The sequence below is a fragment of the Schistocerca serialis genome, chromosome 10 (genome assembly GCF_023864345.2).
Source record: "Schistocerca serialis cubense isolate TAMUIC-IGC-003099 chromosome 10, iqSchSeri2.2, whole genome shotgun sequence".
In the NCBI taxonomy this organism is placed as follows: Eukaryota; Metazoa; Arthropoda; class Insecta; order Orthoptera; family Acrididae; genus Schistocerca; species Schistocerca serialis.
The window spans coordinates 214,846,428-214,862,962 of record NC_064647.1 but is presented as its reverse complement, the minus strand read 5'-3'; positions in this window follow the sequence as shown (position 1 = coordinate 214,862,962).

Genomic DNA, 16,535 nt, shown 5'->3' with positions numbered 1-16,535 from the left:
CGCTGTCCCCCAGACTTTCCAGACACGAATATTATTGAGCATATTTGTGATACCCTCCACCGTGCTATTCAGAAGATATCTCCACACCCTCCTACTCTTAGGGATTTATGGACAGCCCTGCAGGATTCATGGTGTCAGTTCCCTCCACCACTACTTCAGACATTAGTCGAGTTCACGCCAAGTTGTGCTGCGGCACTTTTGTGTGCCCCCGGAGGCAGGTGTACCAGTTTCTTTGGCTCTTCAGTCAACTTTTGTACACTCCTGGAAATGGAAAAAAGAACACATTGACACCGGTGTGTCAGACCCACCATACTTGCTCCGGACACTGCGAGAGGGCTGTACAAGCAATGATCACACGCACGGCACAGCGGACACACCAGGAACCGCGGTGTTGGCCGTCGAATGGCGCTAGCTGCGCAGCATTTGTGCACCGCCGCCATCAGTGTCAGTCAGTTTGCCGTGGCATACGGATCTCCATCGCAGTCTTTAACACTGGTAGCATGCCGCCACAACGTGGACGTGAACCGTATGTGCAGTTGACCGACTTTGAGCGAGGGCGTATAGTGGGCATGCGGGAGGCCGGGTGGACGTACCGCCGAATTGCTCAACACGTGGGGCGTGAGGTCTCCACAGTACATCGATGTTGTCGCCAGTGGTCGGTGGAAGGTGCACGTGCCCGTCGACCTGGGACCGGACCGCAGCGACCCACGGATGCACGCCAAGACCGTAGGATCCTACGCAGTGCCGTAGGGGACCGCACCGCCACTTCCCAGCAAATTAGGGACACTGTTGCTACTGGGGTATCGGCGAGGACCATTCGCAACCGTCTCCATGAAGCTGGGCTACGGTCCCGCACACCGTTAGGCCGTCTTCCGCTCACGCCCCAACATCGTGCAGCCCGCCTCCAGTGGTGTCGCGACAGGCGTGAATGCAGGGACGAATGGAGACGTGTCGTCTTCAGCGATGAGTCGCTTCTGCCTTGGTGCCAATGATGGTCGTATGCGTGTTTGGCGCCGTGCAGGTGAGCGCCACAATCAGGACTGCATACGACCGAGGCACACAGGGCCAACACCCGGCATCATGGTGTGGGGAGCGATGTCCTACACTGGCCGTACACCACTGGTGATCGTCGAGGGGACACTGAATAGTGCACGGTACATCCAAACCGTCATCGAACCCATCGTTCCACCATTCCTAGACCGGCAAGGGAACTTGCTGTTCCAACAGGACAATGCACGTCCGTATGTATCCCGTGCCACCCAACGTGCTCTAGAAGGTGTAAGTCAACTACCCTGGCCAGCAAGATCTCCGGATCTGTCCCCCATTGAACATGTTTGGGACTGGATGAAGCGTCGTCTCACGCGGTCTGCACATCCAGCACGAACGCTGGTCCAACTGAGGCGCCAGGTGGAAATGGCATGGCAAGCCGTTCCACAGGACTACATCCAACATCTCTACGATCGTCTCCATGGGAGAATAGCAGCGTGCATTGCTGCGAAAGGTGGATATACACTGTACTAGTGCCGACATTGTGCATGCTCTGTTGCCTGTGTCTATGTGCCTGTGGTTCTGTCAGTGTGATCATGTGATGTATCTGACCCCAGGAATGTGTCAATAAAGTTTCCCCTTCCTGGGACAATGAATTCTCGGAGTTCTTATTTCAATTTCCAGGAGTGTATTATTGAATTTAAACGAGGTTGGACAGTCACTGAAGCCGAAGCTTCGTCCGTTAAATTGAGGTGACCAAAAAGGAGTCATTTGACAAAATCCATGAGATGGTAATGAAAGACCGCTGAATAAATGTTGGTGAGATTCCTGAGACTGTAGGCATCTCAACTGAACTAGTGTATAATATCCTGCACGGTGAATTAATACCTAGGTTAGCATGCGAAAAATATCCTCTTTCACCACGATTATGTACCATCTGACAGATCAGCAATAACAGTAGCAACGGTTGAATAATTAATTCCTCATCCATCCTACACACTGGGCTTAACCACAAATGGTGTCGTCCTATTCCCTAACCTGAAACTTTTGGTTGCTGGTAAGAAATGTTCATCTTATTTAGAAAGTCATTGTTTTACAGATTTTGACAGGACCAATTTTTTCTATGGGATGAATAAGCTGGAGGATGGCTGAGCCAAATGAGACAATGTGCAGAAGTAATGCGAGTTGCTTGCGAAACACCCATTTTTTTTTTCTTTTTAAACGGACTTACCAAACCACCTTCGTATTACTAAACGGCCACTCAGTCATTCAGGGCCATTGGCTGGGTACCTTCCTAATGGCTTACAGGAGCAACCAAAATTACTTTTTCAGTATTTAGTATCATTGCTGACTGAATTGAAAAAGCTAAGCTGCTGTCCTAATCTACTCATTAAAAGTTATAAGAGGTATAATTTTGTATGAAAGGTTTCATGCAGTAAGGCCAAGTATGAAAGTTAGAAACGATATTTGAGGGCCTGGTAAGGAGTCATGTCTCCGAAATTATAATGTGAAAGTTTTTAAAGCTTTTTACATAAAACGCCGGCCGGTGTGGCCTTGCGGTTCTAGGCGCTTCAGTCTGGAACCGCGTGACCGCTACGGTCGCAGGTTCGAATCCTGCCTCGGGCATGGATGTGTGTGGTGTCCTTAGGTTAGTTAGGTTTAATTAGTTCTAAGTTCTAGGCGACTGATGACCTCAGAAGTTAAGTCGCATAGTGCTCAGTGCCATTTGAACCATTTACATAAAACAAGCGCGATTTGCATTCAACTTCTTTATTCTTCAAGTCCACATATTTGCAGCTTCTGCCCCTAAAAGGCTCCGCATTTTGCCAGCGTCAACAAAGTTAGTCATTCTATAGTGACGGTATCTAAAAACTGATCTCTCGTTGGGAGAAACGTGTTCGTCGCCAAGTTGAATGTGTTGAGAAATATGTATGTGGACATGGAGAATACAGGTGCAGAACGTTAATAATGATCTTTTAAAGAAAAGCTTTAACAGTTTTCACGGAAAAAATTTGTACGCACTTCCTTTCAACACGCCATTCTTCGGCACGAAGCAACATAGCTCATAGCGCGAATTACTCTGACTATATTCATCCACCATTTGAAAATGTGATCACTTTGCGACTTCATACCAAGTTTACATATAATTTCAAACCTTTTCGAAGCTTTTTAACACTGACATTCCCGACAAAAGAAAAATCACAGACTACATTTTCCCTTTCCATTTAGTAGAACTGCCCTCACAGGGAAGACGTTTTAATTTATTACATTTGGCAAACGGTATACACATATAACGCTGAAATAACCTGGAAAGTCATATCACAGTACGACACATGGCTCGGGTTGCATGACATGATACTTCGAGATGCGCAAAAAATTACGTTTCCTTAAAATAGCTTACTATCTTCACAATATCCGAGCCCACATTCCCTCATTTGCATTGTAATCAGACGCTTGATGGTGTTTTCGAAAAGGAAGTTACTTTCTTCAAAGAATCGTGTGAACGGGGTTAGAAGTCTCTCTCTCTCTCTCTCTCTCTCCATGAGGCCTGGATTTAAAACATGAGATGGAGAGACTGCAGACGATATAGAATATCTACTCTACCCATTGTATCAAAGATAACTATCGGTACCTCTCGGTATCGATTCGTTTCTTTCGATACTTTAGATTCTTTTGTGAGTACGACACTTTTTCCGTTGGCTACCGCGTCCCCACAAACAACGATTTTTAAAAATATACGAATGTAGTTGTAGAAGACAGATTACTACAGTCACCAATAGGTGTGATTTGGTCCCTACAAGTTGGGGACACCTAATAGAACACATGATGTTTAGAAGCCTTTCAGGAACGTCAGCTGCTCCATTTTGGGCAACGATGCTTCTGAAAGCTTAATTTAAAAGGACTGTAGGAAACTCATCGACACAATTTCCCCATCAACTCGCTCGTAGCCCCGCGAACTCGGCTGAAGGTTCGGCCCTCAGGGAACCGCACTGTGTCTCAGTCTGTCCTCCGCCATCTCCTCTCGCTGCTGACGGCCTGGTCTAAATGAAGTTATCTTCAGAAGTTAATTAACTTGTACGAGTATGTACCTGTGACGTCTGCAGAACAAGGGCGCCTCCCACCGCTCCAAATTAATGGATTTTCTGTGACCTCGGCAGTTTCTTGCCCTTTCTTCTGCCTACCGACCCCCTCCGCACCACTTTTTCTTTTATTTCCCGCCCTTTCTGTGGCCATTCTTCGACTCTGAAGTGGTCGCGATATTAGCTGCTGTATCGCAGTCGTAGGGGAGGTTTATTACCGGCCAACACAAAAGGCACAATCCTGCTATATGAATCTATAGAGTGTAGGGCGAGGGGGGGAGGGGAGGTAGGGGGATGGGGAAAGAAGATCTTTGGGGAAGACGTTTAAAATGAAACCCGTAGGAAGGAATTGTGAAACCGTATCACGCTGTAGCGAGTTCTGCCATATGGTCAGACCCCACCATACAGAGACGCGTTCTTCACATTCGCAGTCTACGTTCTAATACGTAAAGTTGGGTTGCGTCAAAAGTGCCAAGAAATTTAAAGTTTTTAGCCGGTGTATTGGTCTTCAGCGAGAAAATTATACACGAGGTTGAGAATCAAAAAGTGCTTGCTCTGAGGTAAACAACTAAAGTACAGAAATGCATATTTAGTTTCTTATTAACAAGAAAACCTACTCCTGACATCAAAAATTTAAGCTGAGAGTTAGTGTAAGGGAAACTGAAGGATTTGTTGGATAACGATCAGTCTAGTTTTAGGGAGTGTGCATCGGAGTGGTAGTTCTGATGTGGAGGTGGAACGGAAAGCAAAACCTCAGAGAAATCATGTCACATTAATAGGATTTGTTAACCTAAAAAAAGGACTTAAAGAGTGTAAAATGATGCAAGATGTCTTACATTCTCAGGAAAATAGGCGTAAGCTGCGGGAAAAGACGGGCATAAATGTAGATATTGAGGACGTTGTACACAACAACATTACAACAGCATTTACGGTATTTATAGACATTATTTAGAAATACCTTCTCTGACGTCTCCTCGGTCTTCGAAAAACACAAAAAAATGTGCACAGAATAATCTGAATTTTCGCAAACTGCGAGCTGGTTGCGAATCGAACAGTTACCTTGGAAGTGAACAATAAATTTACGAGGGCTGTTCGGAAAGTAAGGAACGATCGGTCGCAAAATGGAAACCACAGTGAAAGTCCGATGAAGTTTTGCACAGGTATGTTGGGCAGGTATGCCCGCCGATCGCATTACGTCTTTCTTTTTAGTTCTGAGCACACAGGGAGCAAATAAAGAGGCCTAGAACAACAGTGTCTCCCGTGAAGTACAAGAGCCTGGTGAGAAATTTCGCCTGAAGCTATTCAGCCAATATTACATAACTGTCATGCGTTTCCTTCTTCAAGACAATTCTCAGCCGCATTCAGCAGGGGCAATGAAGATGCTTCTGCATCGTTTCCAGTTGGAAGCGTTTGATTACCCCCAATACATCCCGTAATTGTCTACCTCTGAGTTTCATCTCTGCTCACACGAACCGCTGGCTATTAGGACAACATTTTGACACAGACAACGAGCTGTAGGCCAGGGTAGAGAATTGGCGGAAAGCACTGTCGGCTGCCTTCTATAACGAGGGTATTGGAAACTTGGTGCAACGCTACGACAAACGTCCAAGTCGGGTCAGCGACTATGGAGATAAGTAGCTGGAAGTTGTTACTAATAGTTGCAAATAAAACAGTTTTGATTTTCATTGCGGTTTCCATTTCGCGACCTATCTTCCTTAATTTCCGAATAGACCTCGTGTTTATTTCTGTCTGTGGTCAAAACTGTTAGGTCCCTATACTACCAGTTTCTATCAACAATGACCGTTTCTAGATCTGCAATAATACATGAGTAAACCACAAATATAACTATTTGAACTTTTTGCAGCTTAAAACATTAAAGTAATATCGTCCACGTAAATGAAATATCGTACATATATTATTGCATTTTGTTATTGAAAAGACTTACACTACTGGTAAGCCTAGTACAGAATTTACCGACTATATTCTTCTTCTTATTCCATATCGCACAATTACTCGTATATGACTGAAGAATATGTATACACTTACACTAGCGACATCTGGCTGGGAAGCTTGCGACACAAACATTTTGTTTTTCTTGATGCAATAATTTACCAACAGCCTTATGTATTGTGGAAATTAATTTTATGAACTTCTATGTGCTACCAGTTTCGGCATTACATTGATGTCATCTTCAGGCTCCACTCGTCATAGTCGTAAAATCGCTATACGCGGAAGGAGCCATATAACTGGATCCGTGAATCAATCGTTCTGCAACAGCTTTTGGTGGCCTGAAGAGGGCATCAATGTAATGCCGAAACTGGTAGCACATAGAAGTTCATAAAATAAAATAAATTTCTACAATACATACGGCTGTTGGTAAATTATTGCATGCCAGCCGTTGTCCCACGATCCATAATGGATCAACGAAGGTCAAACATTTTGTGGCTACTGCGTGCCAGTATGTATTGACCACCAGCTCTGTTAACAAAGTGACTCAAGTGTATAAGATGTTTCATTTATGTGTGACGATGCTCATTTGATTTTGTGTTTATTCTTTGACTATTCCACTATGGTTCCATTATCTTAGGACATGTCATATTTAAAGCACGTAATTTTTACATGTATGTAAGTAATAATTTTCATTAAGGCCGATTTTATTGTTGTAAGTTGTAGACAATCCACTAGTTTTATTTGAGTGTTTGTCATAATTTGCTGCAGATCTGAAGATGGTCATTGGTGACCGAAACTGGTAGTCTGAGAACCTAACTAACAAGTTTGCGATCACAGCTGTGAAATAGATAAATTTACTCTAAAGTGAAATATAGCTGTACTTTATCGTAGGGGTAAAATCTTTAACATTTACACATAGATGTGTTTTATTGCTGTGCTGTAGGCAAGAAAAACAGAGATACTTCACACTATCGGTGAATGTGATCGATCCGGCAATGTACATATCGACACTGTACAGAGATTCAGTTAGAAAGAAATTCTAGTTAGCGTTTATCAAATCAATTGGCTACTATTGACGACTCGAAGCTGAGGACACTAAAATTTATAGGACTCCCATTGTGCAGTACGTCAGAGAAAAAGCCTGCGCGAATAAAGCGGTCGTATTGTGTGAAAGGTACTCAGCTCTCTTTGAACAATAAAAAGAAAGAAAGAGAGAGAGAGAGAGAGTGAGTGCGAGGGAGACAGAGAGAGAGAGAGAAAGTGGTGAAAGTAACGTGGCAGAGGTTTTTATGCTCAAGTTATGTTAAATGGAGCGTCATCCGCTCCTTTTGTTCCCCACATAACGCGCACAAACCTCGCGTAGAGAATAATGTGCTGGATTAGGGCGAGAAATCAACAAGTGAGACGTAAAAAGCTGCGTGCGGTAATGGGGGGAACATGCGTGACTCTGAATGCACTGCGTTCAGAGTGTTAGTGTCTGTGTGTGTGTGTGTGTGTGTGTGTGTGTGTGTGTGTGTGTGTGTGTTTGTGAGCGTAAGGGGGGGGGGGGGGTGGAATACTCGCGGTACTCCCCTCGTGCACCGATTTTACAGGAGGCACTAAATTCCGCCACGCTAAGGTCTCCATTTAATCAGCTTTGAATTACTGCGCGGTTCTGTGCGGATGCACTCCGTATTAAAACGCGTACCGTACGGTTCACTTCGGTTTCGCATTTAATGTACTTTTTATCTCTAATTTCCATGCGGATTTTGCAATGCCCTAGGTGGCAGTCTTAAATAAGTCGGATTTAAGTACCTAAATTTTAGGAAATAATGAAGGTAACGCGCTAAATATTATATAGATACGACATTCAAGCACAATTATGAAATTATTAAGTTGATGCACAAGCTGGTAGAGTTCCTGTTTGGCATTCCAATTATTATGGGTTTCCTTATCCATTGCCATAATTTAGTAATAATTCACTGTTGTTATCTGTTTACATATTGCCATTTTGTCATTTGGAAATAGTGAATGGAGCTGTGGATGCTAGAAAGTGGAATGCCATGTGGAGAAATAGAAACATTTCCGTCATATTTTCCTTTTTGAGTTCAGTAGGGTGTGACGGTAGCGGACGCAGCCAGTAACATTTGCTAATAATTGGCAACCAATGCTGTACAATCGCAATAAAGTCAAGTGATTTTCAATTGAATCTTTTATAAGAACATGTTAAGCGTTTCGGGATTACACCCATTTTCAGACGTCACAAAATTCAACTCTCTGTTTCATGACTGCTCATGTCGCAGTTATAGTCAAATGTTATTTGACACTTACTTCGAGTTGTCAAGGCTGTATGCCTGGCTGGTCAGGAAGGAGTTGAAGTTAGTGACGTCTGAAGATGAGTGTTATCCCGAAACGCGTAACAAGTTCTAATAAAAGATTCAACTGAACATCTCATGACTTTATTGCTATTGTACAACACTGGTTGCCAATTATTAACATAAAAATATTCGCAGGACTCAGAAGGGATTTTATGCCATGTATATCAGTAACATTTGCGCCGTATAAGGGGATGATGACATTGGACACAGCAAGACAAGAGATCATTGTGACATTAGTGGCTCTCCACGTTCAGGAATTCCTTCGGGATTTAATGAAGATCGTTTAAACGCAATAATTCACAACGATCAACGTCAGTGTATTCGGTTACTGCAAATATGATGAACAGTGGACATTCCGGCACGTAGGCCTCAACAGCACGGGCCTGGTTCGTGCACCAATGTTGACATGTTCATTGGCGACGAAGGCTGGAATCTGCACGAGACTACCACCAGTGTATGACCACTGAGTGGCGACAGGTGGCCTGTTCACGTGAATCATTGTTAATGTTCGATCGGACAGGTGATCGTTGATGTGTACGGCGTTATAAGTCTGCAAGCAAACACCCCGTAACAATCGAGAGAGCATTATGGTCTGGGCAGTGTTCTCTGGGTATTCCCTGCGTGATCGCGTCACTCTAGAAGGCACAATGGCTCAACACAAGAGTGCATCTATCCATGTGGACAATGTCCACTCCCACATGCACTTTGTTTTTCCTGAGCGTGATGGCATCTTCCAGCAGGACAACGCAATGTGTCACGCAGTTCGCTGTGTACGTGCGTGGTTCGAAGAGCACCAGACTGCGATTACTGTATTCCGCTTGTCACAAAACTAACCGGATTTAAACCGAATCGAGAATCTGTGGGACCATTTCGAGCGGGCTGTTCGAACCATGCATCCCCAACCGAGAAACGTAGCACAGCTGGTCACAGCATATATCCATAACAGTGTAAATGCCTTCACAAACTTCATTGACTCTCTTCTTGCACATGTCGCAAGAAGACCGTGCTGTGCCTTTTGTCAGATGGTCACCTTAATGTGATTGAGCAATTTATAAGTGGGACCTCACAGAGAACTAAGAATACAAAGGTGAGGAAAGGTACCAGAATAAAGTTCTACAAAAGAATGGTCATACTATGCACGCTTTAAAGTAGTCAGAGTTGGACAACAACAGGTGTAAATAAAGAAGACAAGTTATGGAAATGATGTTATGAAGTAGAATGGTGGTTCTGAGCACTATGGCACTTAACATCTGTGGTCATCAGTCCCCTAGAACTTAGAACTACTTAACCCGAACTAACCTAAGGACATCACACACATCCATGCCCGAGGCAGGATTCGAACCTGCGACCGTAGCAGTCACGCGGTTCCGGACTCAGCGCCTAGAAGCGCTAGACCACCGCGGCCGGCTATTAAGTAGACCAGCTTGCTATAACTGATATGATAAATACTATGAAAATCGGATAATAGCTACGACTTGTATAAGTATAAACGAAGAAAAACGAGGAGTATAGGAAGAAAGGGAGAAATAAAATGGCAAGAATGAATAAAAATAGGATGCCCAATATAGTGATGAGTTGGAAACAATACAGGAAAAATAGAAATGTAAATGTAGAAAGAGTTGGAGAGATCCAATAGAGACTAGCCACAAACAAGAGAGGCAATGAACTTGAGAACGTAACAGAAGAATTCTCAACACCTGAAAGGAAATGAAGAAAAAGAAGGCTAAGAAGAAGTGTAAAAATTCTTTGCTGAAATAGACACAAATATTTGGTGTAGAAAAAAAAACTGTACGCTTTCTGTTAGCGCACTTTCCAATGATTAATCTATGTGAGTAATTTTTCGGCTTTTGTATATTAAAATCGCAGCATCAGGAAGCATAGAAAATACCGACATTTTACGTATTGCACGTGCGCACTATAGTAGAAATTATGTATGATAAAAGTTGAGAGTGATTTGGGTGTGAAGTTAACTATGCTGCGCTTCCAACTCTGGCAGTAACAACGGCTCCTGCTCAGTTGGGCGTAAAATGAAAACTGACCTTAAGTGGCAGATAAGAGTACCTCATTCTGTGCGGACTCATCTCTGTCCCGGAGATCAACAAGCGTAGTGGCTGGCCAGAGGGGCGTGCCAGTCACTCGTTCTCACTGGTTTAGTGGTGAGGACACCAAGGCAAAAAAAAAAAGATTTTTGCATTACCTTTCTTAATATAGCAAACGCCCTTAACAAGTCGGCAACGTAACGACTGATGCCCAATTAGAGATCAGAAATGAGATCTGTATACTCAATCTAATACCTCCAGCCAGTCCTATGACGTACTGCCCGAACTCGCTGTCTCATTCCTTCTATATAAGCAACCAGTGTGAAAAAAATTTCCGTCATTAGATTGGAAACTGTAATTCTTTTTTTTCGCGTAATCATGATTTCGGCTTCATGCCATTCTCAAGTGTAAGTTGAAATGTCACATAATGTGACCGCTGCCTACAAATTATGGCTCGGAGGAACCCTGACAGCAACGCCAACATGTTGAATAAAGCTTTTTGTGCAGCCAGAGGACGTCGTCTTACGACTCAAACTGTGCGCAATAGGCTGTATAATGCGCAACTTCACTCCCGGCGTCCATGGCGACCTTTGCAACCACGATACCACGCAGCGCGGCACAGATGGGCCCAACAACATGCCGAATGGACCGCTCAGGATTGGCATCACGTTCTCTTCACCGATGAGTGTCGCATATGCCTTCAACCAGACAACCGTCGGAGACTTGTTTGATGGCAACCCGGTCAGGCTGAACGTCTTAGACGCACTGTCCAGCGAGTGCAGCAAGGTGGAGGTTCCCTGCAGTTTTGGGGTGGCACTGTGTGGGGCCGACGCACGCCGCTGATGGTCATCGAAGGTGCCGTAACGGCTGTACGATACGTGAATGCCATTCTCCGACCGATAGTGCAACCATATAGGCAGTATACTGGGGAGGCATTCATGGACGACAATTCGCGCCCCCATCGTGCACATTTTGTGAATGACTTCCTTTAGGATAACGACATCACTCGACTAGAGTGGCCAGCATGTTCTCCGGGCATGAAACCTATCGAACATGGGTGGGATAGAATGGAAATTGATATTTATGGACGACGTGACCCACCAAGCACTCTGATGTACGTACGCCGAATCGCCGTTGAGCAGTGGAACAATCTGGACATACACTGCTGGCCACCGTAAATGCAACACCAAGAAAGGCAAGAGGTAGCACAACAAAATTTATTTTGTAGATAACATGTTGACCAAGTATCAAATGATTACGTTTACAGACGTCTGTGACATGTGGTTCCTGCCAGAATCAGTAGCCAGAGTAACCGCCATTGTTGGAGATCACCGCTGCCACACGTCTCGGCATTGAGTCAAAGAGACGTTGGATGTGTTCCTGGGGTACAGCAGCCCAAGCAGCTTCCACACGTTGCCAAAGATCATCTGGTGTGGCAGCTGGGGATGTAATCTGGGTCACTCGTTGAGCAACCATGGACCACATGTTTTCTATCGGCGAAAGATCCGGAGAGCGAGCCGGCCAGGGAAGCAATTCAATCTGGTTATTGACGAAGAACCTTTGGACAATGCGTGCCACGTGTGGTCGCGCATTATCCTGTTGAAATATGGCTGTGGCCGAGCCCTAAAGGTAAGGAAGGACAACTGGCTCCAGCACCTCGGGTATGTAGCGCCGGCTATTTAAAGTACCGGCAATGAGTACTAGAGGCGTGCGAGAGTAATATCCAATACCGCCCCATACCATAATACCCGGTGCAAGACCAGTGTGGCGGTGCATAATGCAGCTGTCCAGCATCCTCTCTCCACGATGTCTCCACACTCGAATCCGACCATAGTGGTGCTGCAGCCAAAAGCGTGCCTCGTCAGTAAAGTCAACGTCATCCCATTCTGCTGTCCACATCCGTCTGTCATCACACCATTGGCGACGGAGACGTCTGTGGTTCTGCGTCAATGGTAGACGAAGCAATGGGCGTCTTGCGGACAGACCACTCTGCTGTAAACGGCGTCGAATGTTACGCGCAGACACTGGATGATGCGTTACAGACGCAATGTGCTGTGCTATGGTTCGGGATGTCACCGAGCGATCCGTCACTGCCATGCGCACAATTTGCCTATCAGCACGTGCAGTGGCGCACCGAGGTGAATGCGATCGACCACGTCGGTCCGTCGCATCCTCTTGCATCCAACGGTCACATATCCGCATTACAGTTGTTTGGTTTCGTCCAACACGACTAGCGATTTCTCTGTATGATAATCCACAATCTCGGTAAGCCACTATCCTTCCTCTGTCGGATACTTCATCAAACGATGTTCGCTGCTGTCTACGAGGCATAACTGATCGTCTTGTGAAACAACCACAAGGTAAACACACGTGCCGAACGTACACTCGTCGAAATCGCCGAGCCTTAAATGGCGCTATGAGGTGGCGCCACAGGCGCACGTGATGTGCGTCTGCGCTGAAATTCTAATCAGTTGCATATCTCATCGCTGCAAACCCATGGTGTAAATTTCACTTGATTCGGATGCTTCCTTCAGGGTGTTGCATTTACGGTGGCCAGCAGTGTACAATGCCTTGTGGATAGTATGCCACAATGAATACAGGCATGCATCAATGGAAGAGGATGTGCTACTGGGTATTAGAGGTATCAGTGTGTACAGCAATCTGGACCACCATCTGTGAAGGTCTCTCTGTATGCATGCAATGTGTGGTTTTCATGAGCAATAAAAAGGGCGGGAATGGTATTATGTTGATCTATGTTCCAATTTTCTGTACAGGTTCCGCAACTCTCGGAGCCGAGGTGATGCAAACCAGCTCCAGAAATATGACATAAGGATGAAATGCAACTTTAAATGGTGATTGATTGTTAAAATAAAGTTATAACACTCTTCGAAAAATTTATAGAATCGAGTGATACGCTAGACCACACAACTCGCTAGTAGCCCAAAAACGCAAGTAACTGCTACCAAAATAATACAGAAGCAGTCCCCCTGTAACGTGCGCGTGTGCGGCACACAATACTCGTTAAAGCCTGTACTATGGTAAGTTAGCGGGATTCATCTTGTGAGAAAGGATTTTTGTATACATATCAACCGCGTGTACCTGAATGGTGGCAAATCAGACTTACACCCACTCTGTAATAACAATGATCCGTCAAGTAAGTCCAAAATGCAATTACACGTCAAGATGGACCGAAAGCAACACTGAAGATGCTACCAATTTGATAATAATACGGTCGCCAGCCTAATTAGGCAGTAACTGAGTTTCTTCCCTGTACGAGTTGGTGTATATTCATGAACAACAAAGCGTAGTAACTCTGCATAATACAGTAAAATTTTAGAACCAGAAAATCTATTGAACTGATAGTTTCACGTTCTGTACTGATATGAAAAAACCATGAATACATAACACTACACTATAATGGATACTACAAAACTTCGTACTGTCTATTGATCTGATTAAAATCGGGCATAGGTTACCCTAGAAATAGCACTTTCGAGCCACTCACAAAATGTCAATTTTGATAAAGATAAAACACTGATAAATTTTGACTTTTATATTGACTTTAACTTTTGCTGATCAGACCAATTTAGATCACTTCAGAATTCAAATGAAAAAAAGGGGGGGGGGGGTCCTGAAACTGTTATGATCACTGTATTAAAAAATTTGATCACTGAAATTATTTTGCGTTCAAGATTTCCAGTATATGAGTTACTACTCTTTTCATCTTATCTACTGCTCATTTAAATACCTTTATATATGTCTCGAAATAATTAAACTCCATTACTATATCAATATTAAAGTTATCTTTCAACTCCGTTAGAACTTCGTTATTCATTTACTGGTTCATTAACAAAACACGATTCTAACATAGCTAGGTCTGCAAGTAATTATTATTAACACAAAATTTAATTTTTCATATCGGGACACTCAGATTGCACAACATTTGGAAAGGACCCTGTCTAGGTTAGTTGTGAGGATAATTAAATGATGGGAAAGTTCTGGTAAAATTTAGGTTATTATTGAACTGTTCACTCTCTGCTCCATACGAATACAGTACTAAAAGTTTCAATCTACTTGTATCGATGCGGCGGTTGGCGGGCACAGGGCACAGAGCACACATACAACCACAGCTATGGTTGGTTGGTTGGTTGGTTTGGGGAAGGAGACCAGACAGCGTGGTCATCGGTCTCATCGGATTAGGGAAGGATGGGGAAGGAAGTCGGCCGTGCCCTTTCAGAGGAACCATCCCGGCATTTGCCTGGAGTGATTTAGGGAAATCACAGAAAACCTAAATCAGGATGGCCGGACGCGGGATTGAACCGTCGTCCTCCCGAATGTGAGTCGAGTGCCTAACCACTGCGCCACCTCGCTCGGTGCCACAGCTATGGCTCTTGACGTATCAGCACTTTATTTCTTCTTAGCGTCGTAATACTTTTCCATTTAGTGCCTATGGAATTTAGCCATGCTGTGTGGGCGTTGGAACAGCGTACCCGAGGCTCAGTGAAACTACGTCTTCCAGGAGAGTCTCCTCGCTCCAGAATATGTTGCTCAGACCAGTGCCAAACTCCAACTACTACTGCTGAGCCCGTTGTGCCGTGCAGCGCCCGCGCGCATTTTCCCGCGCTCGCCTGCCATCCACCTTTTACCGCTCCCTTACAGACAGGGTATTCACCCGAGGTTTTGCATTCTACATGTCCTAACACATTGCCTACGTATGGACCAGACGCAAAGTTACAATTTTAAACATCTTACAACAGTCTCAACATTTGTTACATTTCAATTCTATTACAATATTACTTGACATTTGACATAAACATTAATATTCACAGTGAAACTTGTTTACAGTTTTCTTAAGTTAATGACATGAAACAAAAAAGAAATGAAATCAGAACATCAATTACACAAGTTTATCGAAAATTCAGATGGGAATAATTACTTATATGTCGTATATTACAGAGTCGTTGTTGTTACACCCCTTTAATCACACGGATAAAGCAGAGAGAATGCGCTACACCCAGTTTTTGTTTGATGCAGCACATATTTATTCTCAGGATGGAGGCGGAGAAAACAAGAATACACTCTGTGGTTGGCACTGGACGAAATTTCGTCTAGTCAGTTAGTTCACAGACACAAGATCGTGAACTAATCCTGCATACTAACAATAAGTCACGATTTAGCCTTAAATTCCTGCATGGTCCAGTAAGAGAAAACGAGTTGACTTGCGGGAAGTGACGGCAGCGCCACAGTTGCCAGTCTGTACGGTACTCGCAGACCTACAGCGTGAACCAAGGGAGTCCGATAACGCTGATGTAGCAGTGGCCCCTTGATTTGTGACGTATGCAACCCTTAACATTTGAATCATACTCCATTTATGATCTCTGCTGTCCATGTTACCGGTTGCGAAAACTGGAGATGACTTAGCTGTGCCCATATGACCTGTACATCTACATACATACTCCACAGCGCACCGTGGTGTGTGGCGGAAGCTACCCTGTACCATTATTAGAATATTTCCTTACCAGTTTCATTTTAAAGAAGAACGAGAGAAAAACGACTATCTATATACCTCCGTATGAGCCCTAATTTTTCTTATCTTCGCTGGACGTTCGATACAAATAAAAGACAACCGCTATAAAGGCAGCATGAATCTACATTTTACAGATACTAAAATGATTGACTGCCCCTCCTCAATAGGAAAACAGAGAAGGAATTTAATGAGACTGACGAACGCAGTCTGGCAACGTTCGTTCTCCTCCGATCATCGAGAAACGGATACGTCCGTGACTATGCTGTACAGAAGTCTTTTTATATAGGATTACCTGCGTACGACGACTGTTGTACTAATTTGAAACTTGAAATAGGTTTAACGCTGCGTTTTTTCTTTTTCCGGTGCGTCAAACATTCCATCATTTATTGGGAGAGCACCCGGTATATTAGTCCGCAGCTCGTGGTCGTGCGGTAGCGTTCTCGCTTCCCGCGCCCGGGTCCCCGGGTTCGATTCCCAGCTGGGTCAGGGATTTTCTCTGCCTCGTGATGACTGGGTGTTGTGTGCTGTCCTTAGGTTAGTTAGGTTTAAGTAGTTCTAAGTTCTAGGGGACTGATGACCATAAATGTTAAGTCCG